A 15293-nucleotide genomic window follows, 5' to 3' on the forward strand; every position below is an offset into this window, starting at 1 on the left:
GTTCTCCTGCCCACAGGACACATGTTTGAATGTTTTTTTTGTCAGTGCACACAACTTTGTTTTTGCTCTAACAGACTGAAAAGATGGGCAGGGCTGAGAGCCCACCAAAGTTCTGCAAATAGCTGAGCAATAATTAAGCAGCATCTAGCACTGAAGTTCTTCACCAGCATTAACTAAATAAACTTTGCTTGTGAGGTGGTGTTATTTATTCCCAATTTAATCAAGGGGTAAATAAAGGCACAGAGAGGTCAAATGATTTGCCCATGGTCCCCCAGGTAGTCATTAGCAGAGCTGGGAACAAAACTGACTCCTGGCCCCCTTTATGGACTCCTAGAGCACATAATAAAGTAGAGATGCAAGCCTGTCTCAGAACATCAGAGTTTACCCCAGAGTGAAGTCAAGAGTCCCAGGCCCATGAGGAAAGACTGAAATCTGATTGTGAGGGTGGCTGTCTGGAATCCTTTCATTGTGAATCCACTCAAAGCTACTGTTATATGTAGTGAGTTATGAAATGTTGTTTGAGAAATAATTAAGTAGGGTTTACTTCTCTCCCATCACCTTCTCCTCCATATCCAGTGATAGCTTTGTGGGAAGGTGTTTGATAACAGGCACATCTCCTTGCAAAATGAAGGATTTAAAGAAAGCTGCTTCTTTCAGATCATGTCTTAGTAGCGTTCTCCCTCCACTAAAAACCAACAGCATATTTGAATTTGCTGTAAAAATAACAGTATCACCATAAAAGCTGTTTCTATTGGGATTTACTGCACCATTTAGACTAGATAGTGGGGTAAAGTCCTAATGGAGAAATAAACATTTGAGCATCTTTCTGGTTGCTGTAATTGCTGCAGTTAGGTGCTGATGTATGTGAAAATAGGATTTGCAGATTTCCTTGTTCATCTCATGTGCTTGAAACTTTTACCATCTTTACTGCAGGTGTATGTATTAGCATAATTTTGTAAGGGGGTAGGAAATATTATACACACACACACACACACACACACACACACACACACACACACACACACACATGAAAAAGCGAGCAGCTTCCTTTTTATGTGGTAGTGAAGAAGCTTACCACCCACTCTAGAAATACATCTTGTGACACAGATAACAATTTCCACTGATGCTGTCTTTTTAAAATGAAAAAATCCTGGCTTTAAATCTCTCTTGAGAGTGGGGACAAGGTAGAAAGACAATGAAAAGCTCCTAAGGTGGAATAATTTCACTGACAGTTCCAGCAGGTTTAAAAATGTAATTGTAAACCAATATAAGATGACAAATGTGACTTCTGATATGGAGCTCTCAGGACACAGTGATATTTTTTGGGAGGACATGCCCTATTCAAATATTTTTTCCCAACTGTCAAGAAATATTAGGACAGCTGGCTGGCCCCATTGAGATTGTGCAGTCTTTGCTACCAAATCACAAAGAAAATTTGGTGTATGGCTGGAATGTTCAGTGACAGGTGGAAGGCTCAAAGGTCACTTACTGTGCAGGTTCCCACTGCAAATGCACACACTCTGTTTTTGTTATGTCAACCCCTTGAGTGCCCTAGGACCAACAGAAGTGCAAAGAGAGTTAGTTATGCAACCCCAGTCATTGTCAGCATCACTCTAGAAATGTGCTACACAGTGACAGAGTATGGTCCTTCGATTAGTTTTCAGGAGTGGTAAATGACTTTTAGTTATAAATTTATTAAAGCATGTTAGCTGCAGAGACCCCAGAAAAAAAATCTGCTAGGTAGGACAGAAAAGAGAGAGAGGAATCCTACTTTATGCTTTACAAAGGGGAATTCCTGTAATTTAGGGATCTGAGATGAGGGAACTGGGAATGTACAAATCTGAGAACTCTTCATACTTAAGTGAGTTTTAAACACAAAATAATTGAAAATTATTCGGTTCTAATGAACGTGGCTGCAGGTAGCCCTTGTTTCAAATAATTTGAATCTTTTACCCACAATTTATTTGTATGCCTTTCAGAGTGTGAGAAGAATGGGACGTAACCCTTCTTTATTATTTGTTTATTCAGATTTATTTTAAAAATTATCTATCTAAGGCTCTAGGTGTTTTTGACTACATCAAGAAGAAGAATATAATAGCCTAGCCTCTGTTTGATGTGAATATGAACAAGTCAGAAATATGTGCTGGTGTTCATTTTTCCTGGAAATCTGGAGCAAGGTGACAAGCAACTGACTGACAGAGCATCAAGAAAAGGATGGAACGGAAACTTTCCTATGCTATTATCATTGAGACCTTACACATGGATTTGTAATTACAAAGGCTACTGGGTTTGCATTTTTGGTTGACCTAAGCACTGTGCCTTTTGGAAAGGCTGTATGTGGATTTGTGCTAGGCAGGTGGGCTGAGGACACAGATACAGAGCTTTACTGGGCAGTCATATGTCTCAAACATCATCTGGGTGCACCTCTTCACTTCAGACATGTGAGAAAACCTGAAATGAATGAGAAAAAATTTAAAATGATATTGTAAGTGGCTTGATGGGTGAATCAGAGAACAAATATCACCTAATTCTGAAATCCATGGGCCTAATCCAAGCTGTTTAATGCAAAGTTAGGGTCTAATATAGTCCTAATTGATCAGGACCTAATCATGCAATAGGCGCCTAACTTTGCATGTATAGTAGAGACCTGACAGTGTGTGACCTCTGTTACCCCAGTTGCAGTTGGTCAGGTGCTTGTGTGTTCATCAAGTGTCAGCTCTCTGAGAAGGTGGCGTACAGCTGTGCAGCAGATACTGAATACAGGAGATCTCCCATGCACAAACTGGAGCTAATAGTGTTTTCCTAGTGCCTGAGTCTCGGGAGTTAGAGTGGGAATGGTATAGGTGTGTAGGTTACCACGTTGCACTGCTGAGCCCTTAGTAGCATTGACTCACTGCACTCACCTTGGACTCACTTTGGTTGTTCTAGTGAATTCATTTTCCAATCAGATAACAATTATTCACCATTAGCTCAGTATTTTATGGTCTCTGGGAAATTGATGGGATGCTGCCACTGGTTGCTGACTGCATGCACGTATCTGATAACACTCTGGCTTTTGTTTTTGTTTTTTTTCTGGCACTAGAAGTGTGAAGGAGAAACCTTTGTCAGGGATTCACCATAGTCCTTATCATTTTGCTGTTGGGGCATGCCTCTCGCATCAGGCAAAAGACAAATTTTGATGGTCATCCCTCAGGGCTTAATGGAACCAGACTGGTTTCTGTGCATCCAACATATCCCTCTATGTATGGCTTTGTAAGACCTTAACAAGCATAATGAAGGCCCCAAGTACCCTCTTGCTCAGCTTTGTCCTCTCAGGTCACCTTGGAGTACAGGATGGTTGAGAAAGAAGCAGGAGGGAAGATGGCTGAAGAATGACAGTAGAAGTTCAGATCTGAGTTTGGCTGATTATGCTACAAAGAGTTTTTAAACCTTTTGCCATAGCTGTACAGGAAGCAAGAAAGGAACTTCTTGCCTAAAGAAACTAAAAAAAATTAATTGCGTTAAGAATTGTGATTAATCACTTTTTTAATCACACTGTTAAACAATAGAATACCAATTGAAATTTATTAAATATTTTAGATGTTTTTCAACATTTTCAAATATATTGATTTAAATTACAACACAGAATACAAAGGGTACAGTATATATACTCACTTTTTATTATTTTTATTACAAATATTTGCACTGTAAAAAGGATAAACAAAATAAATTGTATTTTTCAATTCACTTTATACAAGTACTGTAGTGCAATCTCTTTATTGTGAAAGTGCAATTTCCAAATGTAGATTTTTGTTGTTGTTACATAACTGCACTCAAAAACAAAACAATGTAAAATTTTAAAGCCTACAAGTCACTCAGTCCTACTTCTTGTTCAGCCAATCTCTCAGAGAAACAAGTTTGTTTACATTTGTAGGAGATAATGCTCCCCGCTTCTTGTTTACAATGTCAGCTGACAGTGAGAACAGGTGTTCTCGTGGCACTGTCGTAGCTGGCATTGCAAGATATTTACGTGCCAGATGTGCTAAAGATTCATATGTCCCTTCATGCTTTGGTCACCATTCCAGAGGACATGCTTCCATGCTGATGACGCTCATTTAAAAAATGCATTAATTAAATTTGTGACTGAACTCCTTGGGGAAGAATTGTACGTCTCCTGCTCTGTGTTTCACCTGTGTTCTGCCATATATTTCATGTTATAGCAGTCTGAAGATTTACACTGTTTTATTTTTGAATTAAGTTATTTTTTGTACATATTTTTACATTTGTAAGTTCAACTTTCATGATAAAGAGATTGCACAACAGTACTTGTATTAAATGAATTGAAAAATACTATTTCTTTTATTTTTAAAGTGCAAATATATCTAATAAAAATAAATATAAAGTGAGCACTGTACACTTTGTATTCTGTGTTGTAATTGAAATCAATATATTTGAGAATGTGGAAAACATCCAAAAATATGTATATAAATGGTATTCTATTATTGTTTAATTGTACGATTAATCACAATTCATTTTTTTAATTGCACGATTAATCATGATTAATTTTTTTAATTGCTTGACAGCCCTAGTCAAAAGCACACGTTACATTTGTATTGATTACTATTATTTTGAAGGCCTGGTCATCGTACAAAGTCATGATTTCTTCCTTAATGAGCTCACACATGTCTGTTTCAGAATGGGTTGTTTTAACCAGCTGAACAAATAAGCCTTTATGAAGACTATTCCATTAACTGGTCTTCTGAACACACACATTTTTGCATGTTTCCATTAGCTTTTCTTTTGCTAATAATGCTAGACAATGATTCTGCATAGAACTTGGGAAGTTACGTGTACAAGTTTACTTCAGATACACAGTTTTTGGCTGCAACTTAATATGGAACACAGCCTTGCAAAATGCATACATAGAAAAATACATTGTGCAAGGTTAACATTGGTCAGGATGGTTCCATGCAACTCTGAGGTCAGGGAATTAATTATGGTTTAGAATACCTCTTTCATTGCTTGCCCATAATTTTCTTAAAGAAACATGGGAAAAAATATAGAAAATAGGATGGTTATCAGATACAAAAGTTTACAGTAACATCAACCATTCATCACAGTCTGACACATTAGAAGAACTGAGGTAGCTATGTAGTTGTTAATCAACTGGAAGAGAAGGTGCCTGCCACTTACTATACTTTTACAAAGTTGAATGATTCTGAGCAGTGCAGAGCCATAAAGATTTTGTAGTGCTGTGGAAAGGTGATAAGGAGCCACCCCATAGCTGACACTTGCTGGATTAGTTCATGGGCCAGATCCTCTGTTGGTATAAATTGGAATAGCTCAGTTGATTTCATGATGCTATGCTAGCTTATGTAGCTGAGAATATGGGTTTGTGAGTCTAAAAGGACCTAAATGTCACCATAGAGCCTGTAGCACTGTGATTTGTTTGTCTCACTTTCTCAATTATTGTTAAAATAACTTCCTTTAAAATTTTTTTTCTTGTTCTGTTTGTGATTATCATCAATCTGACTCTTATTTTGTCCACTGCCAGTTGATGGTCTCACCAATGTATCATCAGGCATCTGTCCGTTTAATTCATTTATAAAGGTAACATCACCACAGTATTTGAGCATCCCTGTAACAGGACAAATGTGACCACATAGATATTGCTGGATGAAGTGAAAAAATCTTCTAAATTTACCATGGTTCACATTTAAATTGCATCTGCAATCTGGCAGTTGTTTATTCATTTTTGTTTTGTTTGTTTGCAAACTGTCCATGGAAGCTTTCTATAAAATGTTGTTCTATTAAGATATCTGCAAACATTATGGAGCTGTGGTGGTTTATTTTGGGTTGAGCCTAGTTCACTGGGATAGTTTGTAAGGGGCAAGTCAAACAAATTTGTAAACCCTTTTTTGAACCAAACTTGTCAGGCTGGCATCTCTACACATATATCTTGCAAAAAACAAACCTACCAAAACAACTCCCACAACCCTCTTACAAATTCCCATTAAGTCTTACAAAAGAATGTGAGTACAATGGTTGGTAGGCATGGTAGAAGTTATGATGCTCATGAAGCAAATGAAATTTGTAAATGTTGTCTATGCTTAATTTCTTTCTCTTCTGTCATGGACCTTTTTCGTTTTAGCTTCTTTAGAGTCTTAAACTGGCCTTAGCCTAAATTTGTTTATTTAGTAGTTTGTTTATGTGTGTACTTGTTAAGTGTCAGATGTTAGAATTTAATGAAATAATGTCACTAAATTCACTTTGGCCCTAATCCAGCAAAATCCTGTAGTCCCTGTGAAGTCATTGGAATTATTCCTGTGTACAAAGTTAGGCACGTGTTTAAGTACTTTGTTGAATTGGAGCCTTATTCCTTTAAATTGAAGGCATTTCATAGGATGGCTTATTGGTACAGATGTCTTTCATCTTCGCTGGTAAGCCTTAGTTCTAGTAGATTCTGGATACAGTTTATTTTGCCCTGATATATAAAGTTAGAATACATTTAACTAAATTAACCCTCTTTCCCCACTTCATTTATAAAAAGGTAAAATGATCCTCCATTCAACACAGACAAATGCTCTGCAGACATCAAAAGAAGATCACTGTATGGGTCCAGTTAGATTCTATCCTAAAGATCTGGGTCAATAAAGGTTCTATGTTGGCTTCAAAACCCGTTTTTTGTGAAAAAAATCCTCTTTGTTCTAGGGTCTGTATGTTTTTTGTATCTTATTTGTAAGGCTCTTGGCTTATACCTTACAATTATATTGTAGGAATGCTATCGGCCTCTAATTGATGTTACCTAGAAAGTCTCTGCATTTTATCAATAGGATAATATGTGCCAGGTCCACAGACTTCAGTAATTTACCTTAATTTACTAGCATAAGTTAAGGCATCTATTAATATTGTGGCCAGTATATTTATATTTAATTAAAAAAACTCATCAGTGAATACCAATCATTTCCTGGAACTTTATTTCAGGGGAGTCCTTAAATCACTCTTTTTTTGTGTCGAAAGTTAGTGGAGTTTCCAACTCAATTCTGCTTTTTAATTTATTAATTGTGTCTCTTAAATGGGTGTTCACTATTCCCCTTTAAAAATGGCTTCTCTTACTGAGTTATAATCCCCACCAAAAGTGAAAGGATTAGCCTTGCATGTTAGCCATTTATCCATAATTTCATTAAAAAAGGTTGGTTGAGATCCATCCCTTCTGCCAATGGAGATGGAGGGGACTACATGAGCCTAAATTATTACCTTATTATTTGTTATCTTTCAATGTATACACCTACTCCATAACAAAGAGCACCTACCCTTTGCTCCAGATGCTCCTTGGCACATTTTAGAAAACAGTTACTCAAACAGAGTACACCAGGAAGCTCCTTTCTCCCTGTGGTACATCATAATGCAGCAGGAAAACAGATATCCAGCCTTTATGATCTCCTTCAGTGAAATCCTGACCCCATTGAACTCAATGGGAATTTTGCTGTTGACTCCACAAATGCCGACTTTCTTCTTCCCGGGTGGGTGCTCCACCCCCGCTCTTCCCTGAGGCCCTTCCCCCATTCTGCCCCTTCCCCTAGGCCCCACCCTCACTCCACTTCTTCTTGACCCCATTGCATCCCTTCCCCCGAGTCTCCACCCTGCGTCTTCCCACCACTGCTCTGCTGTCTTCCCCCAGTGCCTCCCAACTACCGCTGAACAGCTGATTGGCGGGTGGCTGGTGGGTGCTGGGCACCCACTATTTTTTTTTTCTGTGGGTGCCCGAGGTCTGGAGCACCCACGGAGTCAGCACCTATGATTGACTCTACTGAAAGCAAGATTTCACCCCTTACGGTCATCTCAGTCTTGCCTCAGCTCAGGAAAACAAATGTGTCTTGCGGCATGCCTTGATAGTTGATATTCTATCTAGCTAAGGTACTTATATGGCCCCATTATCACAGTATCTGAGTTCCTCAAAGAACTTAATATATTTATCCTCATAATGCCTCTGTAAAGTAGGGATGCATTTTTATCCTAATTTTTACCTCTGACTGGAGTCATGACAGCAGAGGATGCTGAGAGAAGCATCTTTCCAGTAATGTGATCCCAGAGACCATTAGCTTTGTGCTGAAGTTTGTGAAAGTGGAAATAGTTGAAGAACAAACCATCCAGAGTTCTAAAAAGTAACTTTATCAAAACATCTGAAAATGCTAGCAAAAGGGATATTACTTGAAAACATTCAGAATTCAGTTAGTTATTTTTAAATGATTACCATTGTTTTCCTATTCATTGTACTTTATTGAAGTTAGTATGAATCTTATTAAAGTGGCCTACAAATGAAAATGTTCAGTTTGACTGGAACAGTGGCCTAGCAGCTAGTGCTCTGAACTGCCCTGTGAGAACTATAGTTGATTATACTTATCTCTTAATACCCTACCTTGCAAGAACTGCAGGTGGTATGGGGGCAGCATAGTTAACTTCATTTCTACATGGCTACCTGTCTAGCTAACCCAATAGTGGTTGCAGTATGTTGACTTGAAGAGACCTAGTTGGAATTGCTTAGGCACTGAAGTCCTGTCTCATCTGTCTGGATATTCAAATTTCCATGTCTCGCTTCCTAATGTTATGAGCTTGTCCCAGTATATTTGGCCAAACTCTTCCCTCTTCCTATTGTGCAGTGTGTGGGTTGGTTATTGTCTTCTAGCCCAGAAGTGGCAGCAATTCCGTGGTGCTGCTACAGGCGTGTGGTAAAGCACTTTGGAGTCTTTCAGGATGAAAAATCTTTTATCTGTTGTTCTCATTATCAGCGCAGACTCTGTGAGTGATCTAGGTTTGGAAGCGGAGTGGGGATGGGAATGGGTGGGGGCGGGGCCTCGGGAGAGGGGGCGGAGGGGGAGCAGGAAGAGGCAGGGCGAGGGTGGAGTTTGGGGGGAAGGGGCAGAGTGTGGGTGGGGCCTCAGGGCGGATTGGGGGTGGAGCACCCACCCGGAAAGAAGAAAGTTGGCGCCTGTCATTCTCATCTGTACCTGGGGACCATGAGTAATCTGTGGAGTATTCACAGGTGGTCCACAGAGCCACTTCTGTGACAATAATGTCCACAAGCAGTTCTGTTTTCTGCCAGTTCTAGCCTGGTCCAAAACTATTTAAGGGATTTCAGAGACTTTTTTGACTAACTAAACTAAACTAAAAAAACCCAAAAACACACACGTGTGCCCATGCAAAAAGAAAAGTAAAAAAGGAAACCAAACACATCTGTGTGCTCTGAATGACTGCTTAATGTCTCTCCTTTGTCAGATGTTTGCATGGTGTAAATTCAACTATGCACATATTTGTAGACAACACTAAAATTGTGCATTAGCAAACACCCAACAAAATCATACCACAAAGTGAGCTGGAGAGATTAGAACAGTGAGGGCTGCAAGCAATGAGTGGTGTTTTTGTACTAATAAAAGCCCTACATCTAGAAAGAAGAACACACAAGACAGATGCAAAATTGCAGTGTAACCCAGAATCCACAACCATTGACACAAGTTTGATGATTACCTGTTCTCTTGATGATTACATGTTCTGTTAATTCCCTCTGGGGCACCTGGCATCAGTATCAGAAGACAGGATACTGGGCTAGATGGACCCAGTATGGCTGTTCTTATGTTCTTAAGTTTTTCATCTTTTCTCCATAATACTGGGAAGGAGCATGAGTAACAAGAGGATTTCCATCTTCTCCATCTTAAGAATTAATTCACAATTTTAAAAAGTTTGAGAACCATCTGTACTATATTATGTTGTTGTTTATTTATTTATTTATTTACTTACTTACTTATTTGCTATTTCAAGAGGTGCACAGAGGATCTTTCTCCGGAAATCCTAACATTGTTTCTGAATTGATCTGACAGAAGTGAATTTTTTTAAGTTGATGTTTTTGATGCAAAGCATCTGAGAATTTTTCAGGTAAAGATGAAAGGAAATACAATGGTGGGTAGCTAGCCAGCCTTTCAAACACTGCACCAGCAACCCCAAGCCACAAATTCTAATGCAAGAATACTTTTGTGGCAAGAATATGTATAATGAATACGTAGTATACCCCTGTGGGAACCCTGCCACTGTTAAATTTGTAGCCAATTAGCAGTGTTGCACAATTCCCACAGATTAACACCAGTCTCTATAGACCCAGTATACAGAGTGAAATTAGTTTAGACAAATACCTCTTAATCCCTTGTTCTTGGCTGGTCTGGAGCTCCTACTGCTAAGTGCTAATAGCATTGGGAAATCCCAATTCCCAGTGTCAAAGGCTTAGAAGACTCAGACTACCAAATGAAGACATTTATTCTGTATTAGCTTTGATGAATGCTCCTAGATGAAATCTTCTTAAATAAATAAACTGGGCACCTTGCCTGTGCGACTTTTCTTGGGAGATAAGTGTTCTTCAGAGAATACTGAGAAGGGTTAAAGGGGATCGGGAAAATTTCAGACACGCTTAATTGGATTTGGAAGTACTGTAGCACATAGTAGGTTAATATCGGGGTAGGGGGTAAGGAGACAACCTGTAACAGTGGGCCTTTTACACTGAAATGTTAAACAGAGAAACCTGTTACATGACTGCTGAAGTGCTAGATTGTTCATTTGAGGTCTCTGTTGTATTTCCATGTGTATGCTCTGCCCTCTGGTGGCAAGATGAAAATGTGTCTACAGACTTCTCTTCCGCTCAAAAAGATGCTGTATTTAAAGTTAATTTCTGCGAGACTCTGGTGAGATGCATCATGTGAGGTGGGTGGCTGAGGAGGGAATCCTCTTTAGGGTTAAATTTCCGTAAAGGTGGCCCCCCTCTTTTTGTCGGTAAAATTTGTGTCTTCATGTTTGATCCTGGGTATCTATTATGAGAGAAATCTGAGTAGCCGATCTTACTATCCTTTATATTATGGCAGTGCCTGGGGCCTCTAATCATGGATCAGGAACCCATTATGCTAAGTGCTGTACAGACAAGTAACAAAGAAGACAGTCCATGCTTCAAACAGCTCAATCTGATTTGTGCCTATTATTCATTTTGCGGACGCAAAACTCTGCGGGGCCAATTTGCCCTCCCAAACTTCCACCTACACACAAGAGCTTGGGCTCAGTGGAAAAATATTAATCAGTACTCAAATCTTAGACACCATAGTCTTGTCAGCCACACTGATAGAAATGACCAGAAATAAAAAGGCATTGGCAGTTCTTCGAGACACAGTCATAATCTTGTTGTGAATGGGCTCAAATCTACCCAGCTGCACCCTAGTGGTACAAAGGGGTGTACTTGCACCCTCTCTGTGCCAGTGTGGGGACCTGCACCTTAGGTGATCCCTCTTTTCCTGCAGGGAGGGGTTGGTGTTTGCCCAACAGCATTGCCTCATGGATTTTGTTCTGGGTAGGGAGCTAAAGACAGAAAAGGCAAATGTTGACTCTTTAGTGGCAACCACTGTACAGAACTTGTCAACAGAGAAGTTAGGGTTATGACTATGTGCTGAAAGTCAAAGCTGGGTCTTTACTTCTGACTTCCCTAAGTGAAAAAATATTTACCAAGAGGTGCAGTGGGTTCATGCTCATGCCTTTCCTTTCTGAAAACTTATGTTCTAAAATTTGGATGAGAACACATGTGAAATAGTTCTGTTGGTGTCTGCTTAGTCAGTCACTTATTAACACCACTGAAATCACTCCAAGTCTGGCTCTTTACCTTTGGTACTCAATTCTCAAGAAGAGACCAGAGTATTTCAATCCCAGAAAAAGGAGTTTGCAGAGCTGTGTGGGGAAATTTGCATGGAAACCGGACTCACTAAATCTGATTCTAGTTATATGTATCGGTCCCTAATTTTCATGGGAATTAAAATTTCACCCAACTAATAATAATAACACAAAAATGAGGAAAAAGTAAGTATAAAAGGAATGCAATAATTCAATTAGAATCCCTGTACTCTCTCCTTAGGAAGTTGGAGGCTTTCTCTGTCAATGGGGGATAATGGTTTTTCACCCAGGGATATCATAAGGAAATCTAAGTACGTTTTTAAGCCTTGGCCTCCCCTTGGAGTCTAGCTGCAATTCACCAAATGATTCTGTTGTATGAGTAAGCAAACTATATAATAAGACAGGAAATTTGCAGGGGAGGCTTTCTGGACGCATTTATTAGCAACTTGTAGCATTATACCATTACTTGAATGCTCTAGAAACTTCTAGGGCTGGATGAATCATATATAGATGTACAAAGTAACTGAGGAATCCATCCGCATTTTCAGATCACAAGGTGGCATGCAGGGAAATAAAATGACATTACTTGTAAGTGCTAATTATTTGCGTGCTTTGGGTCTTGGTCCATAATTGCTTCCTGGAACCTGAGCAATCTGTACATAGAAAGTGTAGCAATTTCTCTATGTATGTAAGTAGTTGTTGTCTAAAAATTACATACTTTACTACAGTGTTAACCTTGTGACTGCTGCCTGACATTGCGGGTATGGCACATCCAAGCAGAAGGCACCCACTGTGCTGCTGAATGTACCAGGTACATCCTAACATTCCAGTAACTTTAGTGGGATGTTAATAGCATGACAGCAGCACAGCAGGCTCAGTGGAAGATCAGCCGTGAAGGAGGTTAAGTACTGATGGTTGCATTAGGGGCATTTTATGAGTGTCTGAAATAATTTTACAGATGAAATACCCATATATTAAGCCGGAATGTGAAGGTGGAATAGATGAAAGTTGGCTTATAAATGGCTAACTCACAAGTACCAAATTACTTTACAGTTGCAAGTAGCAAACTGTATTTAAAGCAAACTGTATATGTCAGTTATTTTTGGAGACTCCTTTTGTTTTCATGTATATTTAGTTCATCACCTACATTTTTAAATCCCTCTTTGAAACTATATTTAGGGTCTGATTCTGCCAGGACTGGTAGTCCTCTTGAATAGTACCTTTCTTCATCAAGAGAACTATTGATTTCAATGGGACCATACATGAAACCAGGATCTACTCCATGTGAGTAAGGGAAGAATTGGGCCCTTAGTCAGCTGTGACATATAACTTTCTGAGTAAAAGAATACTCAGGCCACTTCTGAAAACAAATTATTCTATCCAGTAACACCGGGAAAATTCAACCCTAGTGAAAACTCTGTTGAAATCATTCCACTGAAGTCTTTTGTGGGAATCCTCTAACCACCAGTGCTTTGGGCAAAGAAATCCTCTGGTTTAATGTACAACAGCTACACTACAACTTTCAAACACATTTTCTGAGAATATGTGTCAGCTAGTAACCCATGGTAATTATCACAAAATCTCACCCTTCAGACCCATTATAGTGATAAATAAAACTGACAATTTCTGTTCTCTCTTGAAAATCTAGATGTTAGCTTGGTGGCTTAGCAGCTCTCTGGACTTTGAAGTGCTTGACAAAATCTCTTCTGTTAGGATTAAATAGCATGATTGTGAGGGGAAAAAAAATCAAAATCCCTGCAAAGTTCAATTGGTCTCCGAATATGAATAATTTCATATACCTTTGACTGGATGCAAATTGAATGCTTTTGTTCTGATTTGTCACTCCTTTGTGATGGTCAGCTTCACAAAGATGATTGCGCAATTAATTAGGAACTCTAATAATATCTTCTGTTGGTTTTCATACACAGTCATGTCACTGTTTGTTTTCTGGGGTTTCCTGAGATACTTTCTACTCCTAATAATGTCTTTCTGCTCAAACACAAACTTGCCTTTTGTGTGTCTGTTAAATGTTCATTGTGGCCCAAATCCTTACTACAGCACCTGGCCTGAACTGGGCCTGGTTTTGGGTGGATGTGCAGTGGGGAAAAAGAGGAGGACCGCTCATCCCAAGCCACTGAACACCTATGGAAACAGTCCACGGAAGCCACTCTGAAAATTTTGGCCTGGCTTTCTAATGCTAATGGTTCATAGAATCATAGAAGATTAGTGCTGGAAGAGACCTCAGGAGGTCATCTAGTCCAACCCCCTGCTCAAAGCAGGACCAACCTCAACTAAATCATCCCAGCCAGGGCTTTGTCAAGCCGGGCCTTAAAAACCTCTAAGGACAGAGATTCCACCACTTCCCTAGGTAACCCATTCCAGTGCTTCACCGCCCTCCTAGTGAAATAGTTTTTCCTAATATCCAACCTAGATCTCCCCCACTGCAATTTGAGACCATTGCTCCTTGTTCTGTCATCTGCCACCACTGAGAACAGCCTAGCTCCATCCTTTTTGGTACCCCCCTTCAGGTAGCTGAAGGCTGCTATCAAATCCCTCCTCACTCTTCTTTTCTGAAGACTAAATAAGACCAGTTCCCTCAGCCTCTCCTCATAAGTTATGTGCCCCAGTGCCCTAATAATTTTTGTTGCCCTCCGCTGGACTCTCTCAAATTTGTCCACATCCTTTCTGTAGTGGGAGGCCCAAAACTGGATGCAATACTCCAGACATGGCCCCACCAGTGCCGAATAGAAGGGAATAATCACTTCCCTCGATCTGATGATAATGCTTCCACTAATGCAGCCCAAAATGCCATTGGCCTTCTTGGCAACAAGGGCACATTGTTGACTCCTATCCAGCTTCTCATCCACTGTGATCCCCAGATCCTTTTCTGCAGAACTGCCGCTTAGCCAGTTGGTCCCTAGCCTGTAGCAGTGCATGGGATTCTTCCGTCCTAAGTGCAGGACTCTGCACTTGTCTTGTTTCAGAGTAACAGCCGTGTTAGTCTGTATTCGCAAAAAGAAAAGGAGTACTTGTGGCACCTTAGAGACTAACCAATTTATTTGAGCATAAGCTTTCGTGAGCTACAGCTCACTTCATCGGATGCATACTGTGGAAAGTATAGAAGATCTTTTTATACACACAAAGCATGAAAAAATGGGTGTTTACCACTACAAAAGGTTTTCTCTCCCCCCACCCCACCCCACTCCACTCTCCTCCTGGTAATAGCTTATCTAAAGTGATCACTCTCCTTACAATGTGTATGATAATCAAGTTGGGCCATTTCCAGCACAAATCCAGGTTTTCTCCCCCCCACACACAAACCCACTCTCCTTAGATAAGCTATTACCAACAGGAGAGTGGGTTTGTGTGTGTGTGTGTGGGGGGAGAAAACCTGGATTTGTGCTGGAAATGGCCCAACTTGATTATCATACACATTGTAAGGAGAGTGATCCCTTTAGATAAGCTATTACCAGCAGGAGAGTGGGGTGGGGTGGAGGGAGAGAAAACCTTTTGTAGTGGTAAACACCCATTTTTTAATGCTTTGTGTGTATAAAAAGATCTTCTATACTTTCCACAGTATGCATCCGATGAAGTGAGCTGTAGCTCACGAAAGTTTATGC

This window comes from Eretmochelys imbricata, chromosome 1, assembly GCF_965152235.1.
Source record: "Eretmochelys imbricata isolate rEreImb1 chromosome 1, rEreImb1.hap1, whole genome shotgun sequence".
Classification (NCBI taxonomy): domain Eukaryota; kingdom Metazoa; phylum Chordata; order Testudines; family Cheloniidae; genus Eretmochelys; species Eretmochelys imbricata.